This window comes from Bombina bombina, chromosome 8 (assembly GCF_027579735.1).
Source record: "Bombina bombina isolate aBomBom1 chromosome 8, aBomBom1.pri, whole genome shotgun sequence".
In the NCBI taxonomy this organism is placed as follows: Eukaryota; Metazoa; Chordata; class Amphibia; order Anura; family Bombinatoridae; genus Bombina; species Bombina bombina.
Window position 1 is genome coordinate 192709563 of NC_069506.1, and position 13816 is coordinate 192723378.

General features: G+C 41.4%; 1 protein-coding gene across 1 annotated transcript in view; it reads right to left on the reverse strand.

Moving 5' to 3' along the window:
* Positions 1-13816, reverse strand: part of LOC128638691 (testicular acid phosphatase homolog) — a 259980-nt gene that overhangs the window by 245041 nt on the left and 1123 nt on the right. The window lies entirely within an intron of this gene.

A 13816-nucleotide genomic window follows, 5' to 3' on the forward strand; every position in this document is an offset into this window, starting at 1 on the left:
AACGTCTCGTCTGTTAGAGACAGAGTCATGGACACTGAATCTATGTGGAAGCCTAAAAAGGTGACCCTTGTCTGAGGAATCAAGAAACTTTTTGCTAAATTGATCCTCCAACCATGTTTCCGAAGAAACAACACTAGTTGATTCGTGTGAGATTTTGCAGAACGTAAAGACTGAGCTAGTACCAAGATATTGTCCAAATAAGGAAACACCACAATACCCTGTTCTCTGATTACAGAGAGTAGGGCACCTAGAACCTTTGAAAAGATTCTTGGAGCTGTTGCTAGGCCAAATGGAAGAGCAACAAATTGGTAATGCTTGTCTAGAAAAGAGAATCTCAGAAACTGATGTTTTTCGCGCCAAAAAATTCTCACGCCAAGAATGACGGAATAAAGTTTAGCATTTGATGCCCCCGAGGGCCTAATACTGCCCGCAATTTGCAAGAAGTAGTCAATTGAAAAAAAGACTAAACCCCAGGTAAGAAAAAAAATTCTTAAAAAAATGTTTATATTCCCCAAATATGAAACTGACAGTCTGCAGAAGGAAACACATGAACCTGACTCATGGAAAATATAAGTACAATACATATATTTAGAACTTTATATAAATGCATAAAGTGCCAAACCATAGCTGAGGTGTCTTAAGTAATAAAAAACATACTTACCGAAAAGACACCCATCCACATATAGCAGATAGCCAAACCAGTACTAAAACAGTTATCAGTAGTGGTAATGGTAAATTGAGAGTATATCGTCGATCTGAAAAGGGAGGTAGGAGATGAATCTCTACGACCGATAACAGAGAACCTATGAAATAAACCCCCGTTAGGGAAATCATCGTATTCAATAAGTGATAATCCTTCACGTCCCTCTGACATTCGCTGTACTCTGAGAGGAATCGGGCTTCAACAATGCTGAGAAGCGCATATCAACGTAGAAATCTTAGCACAAACTTACTTCACCACCTCCATCGGAGGCAAAGTTTGTAAAACTGAATTGTGGGTGTGGTGAGGGGTGTATTTATAGGCATTTTGAGGTTTGGGAAACTTTGCCCCTCCTGGTAGGATTGTATATCCCATACGTCACTAGCTCATGGACTCTTGCCAATTACATGAAAGAAATGGAGCTTAGCGAACAGCTGCAGATAGCTACAGCCATAGTACTCTGTTGTTATTTTAGTGTTTGGGGTGTGTGGTAGGCTCCAATGGATCTCAAGCAGGAGAGGTTGTAGAACTTAAAATTGAGGGAGATGGTTAAGGTGGCCAAAATGAATTAATGAATGCAGCCTCCATGCACAATATGAAGAACTTCAAACAAGATACAGTGCAGCATGCCATTTCTGGGTGCTCTGTCTGTATTATATCCTAAATTTGAACAGATTAATAAAGCCCCCGGAGAGAGGTGAGCACACACCGGGTGGTGCAACCCCCAAAGCAAGTTGTGCACACTTGAAAATTGAAAGTGCACCTGCTGAAAACCAGGGGTGTGCACATGTACATGTGAACACCTTACAGGGAACAACGGTGTCAGTAATGCAAACATGATTTGCTATAAAGATACAGAACATTAGAATGGTTTATTAAAGTCGGTTTGGGAGTTTTCTAAACTATTTTATAGTTTATCCTCTTTTGTATTTAAATATGGTATTGTTTGGAAATGCATAATATAAATGTATAGGTACAGCTATTTTTATAAAACTTTTTTTTTTTTAATTAATCACAGATATGTTTGCAAATAACACTGCAATATTAATTGAAAACTTAAATATACCCTTCAAATTAAGAAACTTGCAAAATAATTATCATATAGTTCTGCTGTAGTCTGTGAATGTTTAATTATAGGTATTGTGTTTACGATAGTTGTGGTCCAGGTTGCTGCTCTCAGCACAATATGGAATAAACATGTAACCTTGATAAAGGGTTTATTTATGCATTTCATGCATTTTAAGGGGTAAAACTACAGAGAAGAGAAAAGAAAAGTAGATGCCAAAGCTTCAGATATCAGAATTAAAGGGACAGTCAACCATACAATTGTTATTGTTTTAAAAGATAGATAATCCCTTTATTACTCATTCCCCAGTTTTGCATAACCAACACAGTTATATTAATGTACTTTTTACCTTTGTGATTACCTTGTATCTAGGAACCTTCTTCCAGCCCCCTGATCAAATGACTGTGACTGTTTATTATCTATTGTCTTAAATTTAGCATTGTTTTGTGCTAGATCTTAAATAACTCCCTGTGCCTGAACACAGTGTTATCTATATGGGCCACGTGTACTTTCTGTCTCTTTGTGTTGAAAAGAGATTTAAAAAGCATGTGATAAGAGGCAGCCCTCAAAGGCTTAGAAATTAGCATATGAGCCTACCTATGTTTAGTTTAAACTAAGAATACCAAGAGAAAAAAAGCAAATTTGATGATAAAAGTAAATTGGAAAGTCAATTAAAATTAAAAGTGCTATCTGAATAATGAAAGTTTAATTTATACTTGACTGTCCCTTTAATGATGACAGGGATGTAATTAAAGGGACACTGAACCCAATTTTTTTCTTTCTGATTCAGATAGAGCATGTCATTTTAAGCAACTTTCTAATTTAAAAACAAACTAGTACACCGATGGCAAATACAGTCACACAGGTACTTGTAAGAGGCGCCAAGGCACGGACTAGATATAGATGTGAACGCAATTGTAAGTATATATACTGATTAAGTGAATATTTAAATGGATAATACAATATGTGAACCAAGGACCGTCAAGTGTGGAACAATCAATCCAATATAAACAGAGGATAATAAATAGGCAACTCATAAGCTGGTACCCATATATGTATTTCCTACAGGTCAAAGCGACCTGATTAATTTAAATTAGTATATTGAAATGTGGTATGTAATTATAATTTCACCACAATATATATAGATGACAGTATGTGAATAAGGGAACAATCCCACCACATTAACTTGTAAACATGTATAAATATACACCTATCTAAATAGATAAATAAAATTAAATAATGCAGGTAGACCAAGCAAATAGTCCAATTGATAATGATCAGTGGTACAATAGTCCTACTCATATAGTTCCAGATGGTCTCAATGGCACAAATCCAAGACTGCAGGCAGCTCCTCTAGAGTGTCGCGCCACAACACAGGATAAGATCATCTATAATAAAGGAGATAGAGGGCTCCACATGGTGCAGATCAAAACGACTCCACAGATGATAGCAGTAGAAATAAAGAATCTTACTCACAAAGTGTAAAGCACTGATGTGCAATACAAGCGGTCCGGAACCAACCAGTCGTCCGGTAGACACAACGGAAATAAAACCAATGCAATCCTCGTCTCACCATGGAGAGTCCAGAGATGCCAAGATTGGATGCAGGTCCGTTCTAATCAGTGTGAGAGTGGTCAGCCAATGGGGTCCACGTCCCACCCAGGAGAGTCCAGAGGTCCAAAAACGCGTTTCTCAGTGTCACAGCACTGTTTCCTCAGGCTATAGTGCTGTGACACTCAGAAACGCGTTGCTGTTGTTTTTAACTTTTGTAATACATTTTTATACTCTCATTTTGCTGCCTGTCCTATTTTTGGGATACTGCCATTCTCTCATCCACCTTTTGGACCTCTGGACTCTCCTGGGTGGGACGTGGTCCCCATTGGCTGACCACTCTCACACTGATTAGAACGGACCTGCATCCAATCTTGGCATCTCTGGACTCTCCCTGGTGAGCCGAGGATTCCATTGGTTTTATTTCCATTGTGTCTACCAGACGACTGGTTGGTTCCGCACCGCTTATATCGCACATCAGTGCTTTACACTTTGTGAGTAAGATTCTTTATTTCTACTGCTATCATCTGTGGAGTCGTTTTGATCTGCACCATGTGGCGCCCTCTATCTCCTTTATTGTAGATCAACTTTCTAATTTACTCCTATTATCAAATTTTCATTCTCTTGGTATCTTTATTTGAAATGCAAGAATGTAAGTTTAGATGCCGGCCCATTTTTGGCGAACAACCTGGGTTGTTCTTGCTGATTGGTGGATAAATTAATCCACCAATAAAAAGTGCTGTCCAGAGTACTGAACCAAATAAAAACTTAGATGCCTTCTTTTTCAAATAAAGATAGCAAGAGAACGAAGAAAAAATGGTAATAGAAAAAATTAGAAAGTTGCTTAAAATTGCATGCTCTATCTGAATCACAAAAGAAAAAATTTGGGTTCAGTGTCCCTTTAAACTAAAAGTCATAACATAGTCAGCTTACTTTTAATTTTGATAGAAAGAAAACTACAGAAACAAAATATTCTTGACAAAATTTTGTAAATAACGGAGTTCTCAAACATTGTAATTCTTATCCATCCCATGCATTTTATGGCGTTACATTTGTAGCCTAACCTGTTGGTGCTTCCATTAATTGTTAAATATTGTATAAGGCAACACCGGCACCTGCCTAGAGGGCTGGCAATTCACAATGGAGATCCTTCCTATCTGGTCATGTAATAAGCATGCTGATCATTAAAGGGACGTTAAACACAATTTATATTATCTTCATATCTGAGAAGAATTCTGCAATGAATAATAACAGAATTTATGTTTACCTGATAAATTACTTTCTCCAACGGTGTGTCCGGTCCACGGCGTCATCCTTACTTGTGGGATATTCTCTTCCCCAACAGGAAATGGCAAAGAGCCCAGCAAAGCTGGTCACATGATCCCTCCTAGGCTCCGCCTACCCCAGTCATTCGACCGACGTTAAGGAGGAATATTTGCATAGGAGAAACCATATGGTACCGTGGTGACTGTAGTTAAAGAAAATAAATTATCAGACCTGATTAAAAAAAAAAAACCAGGGCGGGCCGTGGACCGGACACACCGTTGGAGAAAGTAATTTATCAGGTAAACATAAATTCTGTTTTCTCCAACATAGGTGTGTCCGGTCCACGGCGTCATCCTTACTTGTGGGAACCAATACCAAAGCTTTAGGACACGGATGAAGGGAGGGAGCAAATCAGGTCACCTAAATGGAAGGCACCACGGCTTGCAAAACCTTTCTCCCAAAAATAGCCTCAGAAGAAGCAAAAGTATCAAACTTGTAAAATTTGGTAAAAGTGTGCAGTGAAGACCAAGTCGCTGCCCTACATATCTGATCAACAGAAGCCTCGTTCTTGAAGGCCCATGTGGAAGCCACAGCCCTAGTGGAATGAGCTGTGATTCTTTCGGGAGGCTGCCGTCCGGCAGTCTCGTAAGCCAATCTGATGATGCTTTTAATCCAAAAAGAGAGAGAGGTAGAAGTTGCTTTTTGACCTCTCCTTTTACCAGAATAAACAACAAACAAGGAAGATGTTTGTCTAAAATCCTTTGTAGCATCTAAATAGAATTTTAGAGCGCGAACAACATCCAAATTGTGCAACAAACGTTCCTTCTTTGAAACTGGTTTCGGACACAGAGAAGGTACGATAATCTCCTGGTTAATGTTTTTGTTAGAAACAACTTTTGGAAGAAAACCAGGTTTAGTACGTAAAACCACCTTATCTGCATGGAACACCAGATAAGGAGGAGAACACTGCAGAGCAGATAATTCTGAAACTCTTCTAGCAGAAGAAATTGCAACTAAAAACAAAACTTTCCAAGATAATAACTTAATATCAACGGAATGCAAGGGTTCAAACGGAACCCCCTGAAGAACTGAAAGAACTAAATTGAGACTCCAAGGAGGAGTCAAAGGTTTGTAAACAGGCTTAATTCTAACCAGAGCCTGAACAAAGGCTTGAACATCTGGCACAGCAGCCAGTTTTTTGTGAAGAAACACCGACAAGGCAGAAATCTGTCCCTTCAGGGAACTTGCAGATAATCCTTTTTCCAATCCTTCTTGAAGGAAGGATAGAATCCTAGGAATCTTAACCTTGTCCCAAGAGAACCCTTTAGATTCACACCAACAGATATATTTTTTCCAAATTTTGTGGTAAATATTTCTAGTTACAGGCTTTCTGGCCTGAACAAGAGTATCAATAACAGAATCTGAGAACCCTCGCTTCGATAAAATCAAGCGTTCAATCTCCAAGCAGTCAGCTGGAGTGAAACCAGATTCGGATGTTCGAACGGACCCTGAACAAGAAGGTCTCGTCTCAAAGGTAGCTTCCAAGGTGGAGCCGATGACATATTCACCAGATCTGCATACCAAGTCCTGCGTGGCCACGCAGGAGCTATCAAGATCACCGACGCCCTCTCCTGATTGATCCTGGCTACCAGCCTGGGGATGAGAGGAAACGGCGGGAACACATAAGCTAGTTTGAAGGTCCAAGGTGCTACTAGTGCATCCACTAGAGCCGCCTTGGGATCCCTGGATCTGGACCCGTAGCAAGGAACTTTGAAGTTCTGACGAGAGGCCATCAGATCCATGTCTGGAATGCCCCACAGCTGAGTGACTTGGGCAAAGATTTCCGGATGGAGTTCCCACTCCCCCGGATGCAATGTCTGACGACTCAGAAAATCCGCTTCCCAATTTTCCACTCCTGGGATGTGGATAGCAGACAGGTGGCAGGAGTGAGACTCCGCCCATAGAATGATTTTGGTCACTTCTTCCATCGCTAGGGAACTCCTTGTTCCCCCCTGATGGTTGATGTACGCAACAGTTGTCATGTTGTCTGATTGAAACCGTATGAACTTGGCCCTCGCTAGCTGAGGCCAAGCCTTGAGAGCATTGAATATCGCTCTCAGTTCCAGAATATTTATCGGTAGAAGAGATTCTTCCCGAGACCAAAGACCCTGAGCTTTCAGGGATCCCCAGACCGCGCCCCAGCCCATCAGACTGGCGTCGGTCGTGACAATGACCCACTCTGGTCTGCGGAATGTCATCCCTTGTGACAGGTTGTCCAGGGACAGCCACCAACGGAGTGAGTCTCTGGTCCTCTGATTTACTTGTATCTTCGGAGACAAGTCTGTATAGTCCCCATTCCACTGACTGAGCATGCACAGTTGTAATGGTCTTAGATGAATGCGCGCAAAAGGAACTATGTCCATTGCCGCTACCATCAACCCGATCACTTCCATGCACTGAGCTATGGAAGGAAGAGGAACGGAATGAAGTATCCGACAAGAGTCTAGAAGCTTTGTTTTTCTGGCCTCTGTCAGAAATATCCTCATTTCTAAGGAGTCTATTATTGTTCCCAAGAAGGGAACCCTTGTTGACGGGGATAGAGAACTCTTTTCCACGTTCACTTTCCACCCGTGAGATCTGAGAAAGGCCAGGACAATGTCCGTGTGAGCCCTTGCTAGAGGAAGGGACGACGCTTGAATCAGAATGTCGTCCAAGTAAGGTACTACAGCAATGCCCCTTGGTCTTAGCACAGCTAGAAGGGACCCTAGTACCTTTGTGAAAATCCTTGGAGCAGTGGCTAATCCGAAAGGAAGCGCCACGAACTGGTAATGTTTGTCCAGGAATGCGAACCTTAGGAACCGATGATGTTCCTTGTGGATAGGAATATGTAGATACGCATCCTTTAAATCCACCGTGGTCATGAATTGACCTTCCTGGATGGAAGGAAGAATAGTTCGAATGGTTTCCATCTTGAACGATGGAACCTTGAGAAACTTGTTTAAGATCTTGAGATCTAAGATTGGTCTGAACGTTCCCTCTTTTTTGGGAACTATGAACAGATTGGAGTAGAACCCCATCCCTTGTTCTCTTAATGGAACAGGATGAATCACTCCCATTTTTAACAGGTCTTCTACACAATGTAAGAATGCCTGTCTTTTTATGTGGTCTGAAGACAACTGAGACCTGTGGAACCTCCCCCTTGGGGGAAGTCCCTTGAATTCCAGAAGATAACCTTGGGAGACTATTTCTAGCGCCCAAGGATCCAGAACATCTCTTGCCCAAGCCTGAGCGAAGAGAGAGAGTCTGCCCCCCACCAGATCCGGTCCCGGATCGGGGGCCAACATTTCATGCTGTCTTGGTAGCAGTGGCAGGTTTCTTGGCCTGCTTTCCCTTGTTCCAGCCTTGCATTGGTCTCCAAGCTGGCTTGGCTTGAGAAGTATTACCCTCTTGCTTAGAGGACGTAGCACCTTGGGCTGGTCCGTTTCTACGAAAGGGACGAAAATTAGGTTTATTTTTTGCCTTGAAAGGCCGATCCTGAGGAAGGGCGTGGCCCTTACCCCCAGTGATATCAGAGATAATCTCTTTCAAGTCAGGGCCAAACAGCGTTTTCCCCTTGAAAGGAATGTTAAGTAGCTTGTTCTTGGAAGACGCATCAGCCGACCAAGATTTCAACCAAAGCGCTCTGCGCGCCACAATAGCAAACCCAGAATTCTTAGCCGCTAACCTAGCCAATTGCAAAGTGGCGTCTAGGGTGAAAGAATTAGCCAATTTAAGAGCATTGATTCTGACCATAATCTCCTCCAAAGGAGGAGAATCACTATCGACCGCTCTTATCAGATCATCGAACCAGAAACATGCGGCTGTAGCGACAGGGACAATGCATGAAATTGGTTGTAAAAGGTAACCTTGCTGAACAAACATCTTTTTAAGCAAACCTTCTAATTTTTTATCCATAGGATCTTTGAAAGCACAACTATCCTCTATGGGTATAGTGGTGCGTTTGTTTAAAGTGGAAACCGCTCCCTCGACCTTGGGGACTGTCTGCCATAAGTCCTTTCTGGGGTCGACCATAGGAAACAATTTTTTAAATATGGGGGGAGGGACGAAAGGAATACCGGGCCTTTCCCATTCTTTATTAACAATGTCCGCCACCCGCTTGGGTATAGGAAAAGCTTCTGGGAGCCCCGGCACCTCTAGGAACTTGTCCATTTTACAAAGTTTCTCTGGGATGACCAACTTGTCACAATCATCCAGAGTGGATAATACCTCCTTAAGCAGAATGCGGAGATGTTCCAACTTAAATTTAAATGCAATCACATCAGGTTCAGCCTGTTGAGAAATGTTCCCTGAATCAGTAATTTCTCCCTCAGACAAAACCTCCCTGGCCCCCTCAGACTGGGTTAGGGGCCCTTCAGAAATATTATTATCAGCGTCGTCATGCTCTTCAGTATCTAAAACAGAGCAGCCGCGCTTACGCTGATAAGTGTTCATTTTGGCTAAAATGTTTTTGACAGAATTATCCATTACAGCCGTTAATTGTTGCATAGTAAGGAGTATTGGCGCGCTAGATGTACTAGGGGCCTCCTGAGTGGGCAAGACTCGTGTAGACGAAGGAGGGAATGATGCAGTACCATGCTTACTCCCCTCACTTGAGGAATCATCTTGGGCATCATTATCATTATCACATAAATCACATTTATTTAAATGAATAGGAATTCTGGCTTCCCCACATTCAGAACACAGTCTATCTGGTAGTTCAGACATGTTAAACAGGCATAAACTTGATAACAAAGTACAAAAAACGTTTTAAAATAAAACCGTTACTGTCACTTTAAATTTTAAACTGAACACACTTTATTACTGCAATTGCGAAAAAACATGAAGGAATTGTTCAAAATTCACCAAATTTTCACCACAGTGTCTTAAAGCCTTAAAAGTATTGCACACCAAATTTGGAAGCTTTAACCCTTAAAATAACGGAACCGGAGCCGTTTTGAACTTTAACCCCTTTACAGTCCCTGGTATCTGCTTTGCTGAGACCCAACCAAGCCCAAAGGGGAATACGATACCAAATGACGCCTTCAGAAAGTCTTTTCTAAGTATCAGAGCTCCTCTCACATGCGACTGCATGCCATGCCTCTCAAAAACAAGTGCGCCACACCGGCGCGAAAATGAGGCTCTGCTTATGCTTTGGGAAAGCCCCTAAAGAATAAGGTGTCTAAAACAGTGCCTGCCGATATTATTATATCAAAATATCCAGATAAAATGATTCCTCAAGGCTAAATATGTGTTAATAATGAATCGATTTAGCCCAGAAAAAGTCTACAGTTTTAATAAGCCCTTGTGAAGCCCTTATTTACGATCGTAATAAACATGGCTTACCGGATCCCATAGGGAAAATGACAGCTTCCAGCATTACATCGTCTTGTTAGAATGTGTCATACCTCAAGCAGCAAGAGACTGCACACTGTTCCCCCAACTGAAGTTAATTGCTCTCAACAGTCCTGTGTGGAACAGCCATGGATTTTAGTGACGGTTGCTAAAATCATTTTCCTCATACAAACAGAAATCTTCATCTCTTTTCTGTTTCTGAGTAAATAGTACATACCAGCACTATTTCAAAATAACAAACTCTTGATTGAATAATAAAAACTACAGTTAAACACTAAAAAACTCTAAGCCATCTCCGTGGAGATGTTGCCTGTACAACGGCAAAGAGAATGACTGGGGTAGGCGGAGCCTAGGAGGGATCATGTGACCAGCTTTGCTGGGCTCTTTGCCATTTCCTGTTGGGGAAGAGAATATCCCACAAGTAAGGATGACGCCGTGGACCGGACACACCTATGTTGGAGAAAAAAGCTTTATTTTATCAAAATAATATATTGTTTTATGGTTTTTTTATTTCCACTGATTTCCTTGTCACTCAAAACAAAAAGGGCCCTTACTAACCATTTACAAACTAAAACATATACAGTATGTTGGATTTGAGCATGAATAGTAGTTTGCACCTATGCAGTTACAAAAACGAGATGGGGTAGATGGGTTAGGAAGTGACAAATGTATTTGTTTCCCTGTAAATTTAAACAGTTTTTACTTCATATTTTCCATGCTAAATTTGACATTTAGCATACTTAGATGCTGTTATTTCATATGGATGATGGACATTTTGTGAGTGCAGTGTCCCTTTGATGAGGCCAATGCTGGACGCTTAGCCTTAAATACAATAGATGTGATAACGGTATTGTAAAAATATTTTCCCCTTTAATATGCTCCCAATGATAAATTTTACCTTCTGGAGTGTATTGATGTGTATGCAAACATCTAATTTACCTTTATTTTGTCATTTGAAATAGCAGATGTTGCCCATTGACGCAGTCAACACTGAAGTTATGATTACTGCAGTATTCTCTTTAGAAACATGAGGAGGCATCAAGAGAAATCAACTTTACAGTGGGGTGGGAGATATAGATTATAGTATCTGAAATATTTAGTTTTGCTCATTGAACCCACTCATTCAAAATTAACCTAACATGGGTCTGTTCTTTTTGCGGGCTCAGCACATTTGAACGGACATGTCCTTGACATCAATGGATTGTGGTTTCAATGAGCACAACAAGTTATTTTAAATATAACACATTTTACAGCACAATGTCCATTTAATAGTGCATGAGCTACAAGCAGCCCCACTATTATCATTTGTGGATTACAAGCTTTTAAATAAGAGATGCAGGAAATTATCCTGGCAGCAGGTTCCTGGACTATATTAAAGGGACAGTATACACCAATTTCTATATAACAGCATGTAATATACCCTACTATAAAGAAAAATATGCACAGATACTGATATAAAATTCCAGCATAAAAGCTTTTATAAACTTATTTACAAGCTCCCAGATGAGCCCTGTTGATGAGGTTAGACTGGGACACCCACTGAAAGGGGCTGGGAAATCAGGAAAGGCAGACACCCCTCCTATCCCCTGCATATGAAAAGACCCATTACACAACCAGGAGTCTGTAGACATCAGTATACATCTAAACCTTTGGGGCTTGGTTAGGAGTCTGAAAATCAGTGCAGTTATTTAAAAATAAGCAAAACTATACATTGTTACAAAACACTTCCAGATTGGCTATATAACAGATCATCAGTATTATTATTATAAAAAGGTTTAAACCTTTTTTTTGGGCAAGATTGGCAACATGAGCACAAACAATACTAAGCTCAGGGCTGTGTGCTGTGCACGTATACCTACTAATCAGCTAGATTACGAGTGGAGCTAACTGTTGCGCACAAGCAAAAAGGGGTTTATCGCGGTTGTTTGTGTGTTGGAAGAAAAGAATATAATCAGGTAAGCATAAATTTTGTTTTATTTCCAATGGCATGGAGAGTCCATGATTCCATTCATTACTGTTGGGAAACCAATACCCAAGCCAGAGAGGACACAGAATGGACAAGAAGGGAGAACTAAAGGCAGGCGGACCTAAACTGAAGGCACCACTGCTTGAAGAACTTTTCTCCTAAAAGAAGCCTCAGCTGAGGCAAAAACATCAAACTTGTAAAATTTAGTAAAAAGTATGCAAAGAGGACTAAGTAGCCACCTTACAGATTTGTTCCATGGATGCTTCATTCTTAAAAGCCCAGGAAGAAGAGACAGCACGGGTAAAGTGAGCTGTAATCCTCTCAGGAGGCTGTTGCCAAGCTTACTTAAAGGCCAAATTAATGATACTCCTCAGCCAATAGGAGAGAGTAGATGAAGTGGCTTTTTGACCTACCAGTGTACACTACAAATATGGAAGAAGATTGCCTAAAATCCTTGGTAGCCTGGAGATAGAACTTCAAAGCACGCACCACATCCAGGTTGTGCAACAAACGTTCCTTCTAAAAAGAAGAATTAGGACAAAAGGAAGGAACTACGATCTCCTGATTGATATTGCAGTCAGAGACCACCTTGGGAAGAAATCCCAATTTGGTATGAAGAACGGCCTTATCCGCATGGAAAATAAGATAAGGGGGTCACACTGTAAGGCAGATAATTCTGAAACTCTATGAGTAAAAGAAATAGCTAACAAAAACAAAACTTTCCAGTATAGAAGTTTAATATCAACACAATGCACAAGCTCAAACAGAACCTTTTGAAGAACACGAAGAACCAAATTAAAGCTCCAAGGAGAAGCAACAGATTTAAACACAGGCCTGATTCTGACCAGGGCCTGAACAAAAGACTGAACGTCCGGAAAATTATCTAACTTCTTGTGCAGCAAAACTGAAAGGGCAGACATCTGTTTCTTTAAGGAACTAGCTGACAAACCTTTCTCCACACCCTCTTGGAGAAACAACAGAATACGAGGAACTCTCACCTTGTGCCAAGGAAAGCCTCAAGATTCGCACCAGGAGATATAGGCGCGCCAGGCCTTATGATACATCCGATGAGTCACAGGCTTACGAGCCTGGATCAGAGTGTCAATGACCCTATCTGAAAAAACTCTTTTAGACAGGACTAAGAGTTCAATATCCATGCAGTCAGCCTCAGAGAATCTAGATGTTGATGGAGGAAGGGACCTTGAAGTAGAAGGTCCGTCCTCAGTGACAACCTCCACGGGGGGAGGATGACATCTTCACCAGATCCGCAAACCAAGTCCTGCGAGGCCAAGCTGAAGCAATTAGGATCACTGAGGCCGCTCATGCCTAATGCGAGCTATAACCCTGGAAAGAAGGGAAAATGGAGGAAACAGACATACGAGACTGAACTCCCACGGAACCGCTAGCGCGTCCACCAGCACTGCATAAGGCTCCCTCGATCTGGACCCGTATCTGGGCAGCTTGGTATTGAGGTGAGAAGCCATGAGGTCTATCTCCGGAACACCCCACCTGAGGGTTAGCTTGGAGAACACAGTCGGATGAAGAGCCCACTCCCCTGGGGGAACGTCTATCTGCTCAGATAGTCCGCTTCCCAGTTGTCTACTCCTGGGATATGAATTGCCAGAAATGGCTCTAGACACGTGCACACTGCTAAAATGATGGTAAACTTTAGTTAATCAAATGCCATATATGTAATCTTTGCCATTAAAAAAAGTAGATATGTACCTTTTTTAAAAAAAAATCTATCCGTTTCTATGACAATTTCAATAAACATCCAATCCGTGTGTGTGTCATATGACACTCTTGAAGTCCAGCCCTTTGAAAGCCCTTAGGAAGCCTAAGTCACAGCCCAGCCAAAAGAGGAAATTAAGGGGGG